Source organism: Daktulosphaira vitifoliae, unplaced genomic scaffold (genome assembly GCF_025091365.1).
Source record: "Daktulosphaira vitifoliae isolate Bord-2020 unplaced genomic scaffold, ASM2509136v1 Scaffold_1, whole genome shotgun sequence".
In the NCBI taxonomy this organism is placed as follows: Eukaryota; Metazoa; Arthropoda; class Insecta; order Hemiptera; family Phylloxeridae; genus Daktulosphaira; species Daktulosphaira vitifoliae.
The window spans coordinates 14096571-14104144 of record NW_026099572.1 but is presented as its reverse complement, the minus strand read 5'-3'; the positions used below and the strand labels follow the sequence as shown (position 1 = coordinate 14104144).

At 25.0% G+C, this 7574-nt stretch overlaps 1 pseudogene; it reads left to right on the top strand.

Annotated features, from left to right (window-relative positions):
• LOC126900177 (uncharacterized) overlaps window positions 1–5065 on the top strand; it is a 9683-nt pseudogene extending 4618 nt beyond the window's left edge.
• Window positions 5066–7574: the final 2509 nt, after the last annotated feature.

Genomic DNA, 7574 nt, shown 5'->3' with positions numbered 1-7574 from the left:
TTCCACTACTTGGGGTCTCCCACATCTTCTACGCTCACATCAGCTGTCCTCAAATCGCATTCAATAGCATCCCTCCATCTCTTTTTTACCTCTATCTCTTCTTCCTACAACATTCATTTCTATAACTGTACTTTGAGCTTCCGATTCCCCTCTCCTCANGTTCTTTGAGCTTCCGATTCCTCTCTCCTCATAACATTACTAAACCATCTAAGTCTATTTTCTCTCATCTTATCCACAATTGACACTACACCTATACTCACTCTTATATGCTCGTTCCTTATCCTATCTTCTCTAGTCACTCCACTCATCCAACTAAGCATTCTCATCTCTGCTACACTTATTCTCTGCTCTACTTTCTTATCATCCACCCAATACTATGAACCATACATCATAGCTGGCCTCACAATTTCATACTAAATTTAAAAACTATAATTAGTATTTATTCATATATTATATTTTAAAATCAAAGAACTACTAATCAGGATATAATTAAAGAAATAAGAGTTGATGTTGCTTTTGGAATATTCCACCAATTTCTCTAAATGAAACACTATCTACAGATTTGCATCGAAGCGTTTCTTATGATAGTGATTTTAATCACTGTCAGATATCATCTATACTTGTCCCATCTATGCCTCGTCCACACTGTGCCTCGACCCCACTGTGCTACCGTTTTTTTTTTGTGTCTGTTACCACTTTATCTCAGCTCTCACCGAACCGATTTCTTTCAATGATACGTCAAAAGATCACAAATCGTATCTTGTCGAAGACATTACCTTCAAAAATTGAAAAAATTTCCCTCGTTCCTCGTAAATGGGGGAAATCCCCCCAAAAATTACAAATTTAAAAATCGCTAGTTTTCGAAATTTTTAAAATTTTTTTTACTTAAAACTGCCATATTTTTTATATAGATGCATGATGTCTTTACCTTTCATTTGATATATTTTTTTTATAAATCTGACCCTTTGCCTGCCTACAGGGGGGATTCAAAATGACAATTTTTTTACAAAAAATTAACTTTTTCAACTTGACTTTTGAAAATGTTCCGGAATGTCTGACACTTTTATATATATCTTAAATTAAAGCTAATGTAATATACTTTATTATAGAAAAAAAAAAATTTCGGACTTTATTTTTATCTTCATGGTGAAAACAGACATCAACGTTAATAAAAAAAATACGATTTTTATAAAAAAATTCTTTTTTATATTTTTAACTTTATAATACTATAACTTATTGAAAAGTGTATGGATCAACCCAATTTTTTTATGAGAAATAATATTTTTTAATAATCCCTTTTTCATTCGACATACTTTATCTTAATCAGAATATTAATAAGGAACTAGCAGATCATGTAGCTTTTGGAATAATCCATCAATTTTTTTTAAATTAATCACTATCTAAAGATTTGCATCAAAGCGTATTTATGATAGTGATTTTAATCACTGTCAGATATCATTATACTTGATTCGAGTATGCCACGTCACCACTGTGCTGGTTTTTTAAATACTGATTCTAATGAATATTAATACATTATATAAAAGGCAATGGGATTTATTAGATATTGATTCATTTTTAGCATCATTCCTCATATCTTAAGTTGTGTTAATAAAATTTTCAAAGAGTAACATACCACAGTACATACATATTTAACTAACTTATAAAATAGGGAATTATTTAATTAAGAAAATAATTTTGGGACTGATATTTTGAAATTCATTAACACTTTTTTACGTGTGTGAGAAGAGTAGTCTAATAATATAATTAGTTATAGATACCAAGTCCTAATTAAAGGTATTTTTATNGTATTTATTCATATATTATATTTTAAAATCAAAGAACTACTAATCAGGATATAATTAAAGAAATAAGAGTTGATGTTGCTTTTGGAATAATCCACCAATTTCTCTAAATGAAACACTATCTACAGATTTGCATCGAAGCGTTTCTTATGATAGTGATTTTAATCACTGTCAGATATCATCTATACTTGTCCCATCTATGCCTCGTTCACACTGTGCCTCGACCCCACTGTGCTAAATAAAATCAAAATATATATTTCTTACAATATTATAGCTTAACACCTAAGTTTGTAACAAATACTATTAAAATAATTAAAGAATAAAATCTAATTTTCTTTTTTTGTCAATGATATTTTTGATATTATTATGAATACTAATATTTTTGTGAATATACAACAAAGCAAGACCTGTTAATCTATCTGCACTCATTTTGGACCTTAACCATGTTTTAAGCTTTCATTAAAATTTAAAATAAAAAATACATGTAGCCTGTTCTATAAATATCACAATTTAGAGTTATAATACAGTAGGTCATATATATATATATATATTCTATTATTCATGTTATTTCGATAAAGCAATGGGTGTTCCTACACAATACGCATGCACTTATTATTTTTAGAGTTTTAGATACCAAGTCCTAATTAAAGGTATTTTTATTTAATCAGGATATAATTAAAGAAATAAGAGTTGATGTTGCTTTTGAAATAATCCACCAATTTCTCTAAAGGAAACACTATCTACAGATTTGCATCGAAGCGTTTCTTATGATAGTGATTTTAATCACTGTCAAATATCATCTATACTTGTCCCATCTATGACTCGTCGACACTGTGCTACCGTTTATTTTAATGACATTTATCGTTAAATAATAAAATCCACATTTATTTTTAGTATATTTTGGTAAAATTTTTGGAACTGTTATTATTGTGCTATTAGATAACGGTGACAAAACGCAACTTTATTCTACACTTGGCGTAGTTTTTGTTAGTGTATAGTGTCTAGTGATTGTTTTTATAACTAAATGGAAGAAATCATTTTTAATTATGTCGTCATTGAAAATAATAAATTTTCGAAGAATTTTTACACGAATCAGCTCTACTAGATGTACTAGGAGAGTTAAAAAGTGATTGCTTCTTTAATATATTTATCGGTAAGTACACATATTTATTTTTATATCTTTTAGACGTGTGACGTTTTAGTAATTATCGGTTAATTGACTTTTATACTTTAAATTAAATTTAGTGATTTGAAAAATATTATTTCTCTACATTTTTTTTTTAATTCTGCTTTTTATAAATTATATGATATAGCATTTAACTCTCAACTCCTTAANATGATATAGCATTAAATTCTCAACTCCTTACTATATTTAATGTACATTTTAGAACATGGAATAACATGTGAAAGCCTTAAATATATTAATGAAAAACACTTACAAGACATTTGTCCAAAAGCCTGTTATGGTCAATGAATAATATTTGAGCATCATTTAAAAAAGTTGCAGGCAAACTTTGTTAGTGTGAGTTAACTAATTTAATTTTAAGTCTTTTAACAGACCTTTCATTTTTGATAATTTCTATAGGAAAAATCTAGTACCACTAGTGCTAGTAAAGAAAATGCATCAAAACCTTTATCTGATTCAGAAATGTCTAAATACTCTACTACAAGTTCAAATAATAGTTGTCCCATTTCTTTTTTGAACTAAGTAATTTATAATTAAAACCTATATTAAATTTTAACAGTAATTTAAAAATACATATTTATTTTCTATTTTATAAAAATATTGTTTTCCTTTATTTTAAGATAATTATAGAAGAAATATTAAATTCATCTGGTAAAGGAAATTTGATAATGTCATTTTATAAAAAAAATTTAAAGCTTACTGATAAATTAAGGAAAATGTTGACTGAAATAATTACTGAATATATGATACAGCATAAAATATATGGTTCTCCTAAAATCATTAATAATATTTCTGATAGTATCATTAATATATTTAAATCTGAAGTTAAGATTTGTAAAATTTTAAAAATTTTGTATGAAAATTAGTACAATTTTAAATATATCAGTATAATTGTCTTATAGGAAACATACTTCATTAGCGTGCCTGCATAAAAACCAAAGGGAATATTGTACCAAAAATATCATAATACATTGACAATATTACGCAAACATAAATTGTGGTCTCCCATAAAAAAAGTAAAAAAAAGTTCTGATGATAATAACTTACAGCAAACATCTTTACTACATAGGGCAACTATAAGTAAATAATTAATAACAGTAATTTTTACTAATAATTAGTAAAATAATAGGGTTTATTTGTAGATAATGAATGTTTAATTAAAGTAAAAAAATGGCTTCAGTTTAACATTGAGCCTATAAATGAAGTAATTATAAAATGGGAAGAGACTTGTGAAATTCGTTGAGAATATCTGTTGTCTCCAAATATTAACATTAATAATATTCTCGAAGAATGGCCTATGTACAAACAGTCATTTGGTCACAGCTTGGTATTTTAATCATTAAAATTTTTTAAGTATTTTTAAAAGTAGTTTTGTATGTATATTTCAATTAATATAGTAATTGAAAAATATATTTATGTTTACATGCTCAAGGTTACAATTTTATTTATTCTGCACTTAATGATTTTAAATTTATAGAAATGTGTGTGTGTGTATGCCTTAGTTATAATTAGGTTTATATTTCAATGATACTAATTTACATAATTATTTCTTTTATTAATTTAATTCTAGATTGATATTGATTTTGAATATATATATGCTTCAAAAGGAAATTCATTGTTTGTTAATTGGGATCAATTTATTATTAAGATCATTTCGTTAATGATAAATAAAATAAAGGATGGAAACAGCAAATTATTACTTTAACGTTTAATAGAAATAAACGAAACTGATATTGGTAAAACAATTTCTCACAATTTTTAATTAATCAAATAATAATATATTAATTTTTTTTACAGAAACCAGAAATCTTTTAGTTTTAGATCTAATGAATGCTTTATTAGTTCCAACTTCCAGATCCTATGAAATAAATTCAGTTACAAATAAGAGACGTATTGTAAAAACATTGATGAGAAAGTTCTTTTATTATGTATAACATTAAATGTACTATCTTATAATAAACATTTTGTAAGCTTTGTTGTTTCAAATGTTGATACTGATGATCTCTATGTATTAAAAAATATTAATGATTTCTCAGGTCCATCAATTTGTTTATATCATCTTAATGATAAAAAAACATTTATAAGATTAAAACATTTTTAAAGATTTATTGATTTTACATTTTAATATATATACTTATGTATGTTTATTATTATTTTTATTTATATTTGATGTTTCAATATAATGTTAATTTGATGGAAACCAATGGAACATGTAACTGTTAAAATAAAATTTTATTTATGTAAATTTTATTCCTTATTAATTAGAAATTCACCTATTTATATTTGTAATTTGTATTTATCATTTATATTAATTTTTTACATTAAAAATAAATATACTTAATAAATTGCAGTGTTAAAATTTTTTAATTTAAATAACCCAATCGTTTGTTTTTATTATTCGCAAAAAAATAATCTAGATGGATTTTTACTTTATTACTAAGTAAAGTAATGCAAAGAATTTTTAATTTTTATGAAGAAATAGAATTGTTTTAAAAACTGACCTAATAATAATAGCTTAAAATCAATGCTGACAACTCATCATATTTATGTTTCAAGAAAAGTTAAATTTATGATTAGAGTTAATTATTACAACGAATTATATCTTTAAAATAAATACCATAGGATGTATTTCCATTAAATTAATGTTAATAATTTTCCAACAGTTTAATTACCAAGTATTTAAAACTATGGACTGAAAAAATAAAATTAAAGAAATTAATAATTGTTTCAATGAATATTCTTTAGCATTAATATAATGATTAAAAAGATGTCATTTTAACGAATCGATACATAGGCTCCAAATCACACCCGTTTTTCCTTAGTTTTATATACTTTTTCCATTAATTTTAATAACTATGTCTCTGAGTGTAGAATCTAGTTGATTACAAAATTCGATAGAGTAATACTCTATGAACATTTTTTTGATAAATCTTATGTTTAATCTGTTTTTTTTTTTTATAATTTAGTAGTTATAATAGGTAATTTATTTGTTTTTGTTAATTTGTTATTTGCGTGCTCTAAATAATAGTAATGAAAATATGACTAAAACAAGGCAGGAATTGTTTTTAATTTTAAATAAAATAAATTTTACATTGTTTATAATTTATATTTATTTTCAAAATTATTTATAACTTATTTGTTATTAGTATTTAGGTATAAATTATTTTTTCTTAATAGTTTAAAAGTTGAAAAATTAAATCAGCTTATGTTCACATCATTATTTTATTAGATTTGATGCAAAGCTGAGAAGGTATTGGTTTTACTGTCTTTTTTTTTTGTGTCTGTTACCACTTTTTCTCAGCTCTCACCGAACCGATTTCTTTCAATGATACGTCAAAAGATCACAAATCGTATCTAGTCGAAGACATTACCCTCAAAAATTGAAAAAAATTCCGTTGTTCCTCGTAAATGGGGGAAACCTCCAAAAATTACAAATTTAAAAATCAATTATTTTCGAAAGTTTTTCAATTTTTTTACTTAAAATTGATATAACTTTTTTAAAAATAAGCAAATCAATATAATTTTTTTTTTATATATAGATGCATGATATTATTACCTTTCATTTGGTATATTTTTTTTTTATATCTGACCCTTTACCTGCTCACAGGGAGGGATTTAAAATGACAACTTTTTCACAAAAAATTAATTTTTTCAACTTGACTTTGAAAATGTTCTGGAAAGTCTGACACTTTTATATATATATTAAATTAAAGCTAATGTAATGTACTTTATTATGGAAAAAAAAATTTCGGACTTGCGAATTGAGCTAAAAGTTATGGTAATAAATTTATTTTTTTGTTTTTTTATTATAAACTTTCACCTGTAAAGGACAAAAAAAAGTAGGTTAAAAACGATTACTTTTAACGTATTAAAAATCAATAATAACTTGAAAACAATTAATTATAAAAAATATATAATATAATAGTAAAAAAGAATTACGAATCTGAATATAATTAAGGAAGTAGAAGTTATTGTTGCTTTTGTAATTATCCACCAAATTTTTAGAATTAAACACTACAGATTTGCATCGAAGCGTTTCTTATGTTAGAGATTTTAATCACTGTCAGATTAAATCTATACTGGACCCAACTATGCCATGTCCCCACTGTGCCATGACCTCACTGTGCTGGGTTTTTTATATATTTATCTGATCATTACCATCAGTCATACTCAATGACTGTCTGAAGAAATCATCTATTGTNCATCAGTCATACTCAATGACTGTCTGAAAAAATCATCTATGTTTTTTTTTATTATAAACTTTCACAAAAATCAACCATAAAGGATTAACAAAATAGGTTAAATATGTCATTTTTCATATTTTTAACATATTAATAATTAAAATCAGTATTAATTTAAAACAATTTTTTTTTATGTCAATACTTATTTTTTAATAATAAGTAATTCTATCAAAACTTAGAAGTGATAGAAAAAATCTAATTAGAGATTTAAAAAAAACGGTAGCACAGTGGGGTCGAGGCACAGTGTGGACGAGGCATAGATGGGACAAGTATAGATGATATCTGACAGTGATTAAAATCACTATCATAAGAAACGCTTCGATGCAAATCTGTAGATAGTGTTTC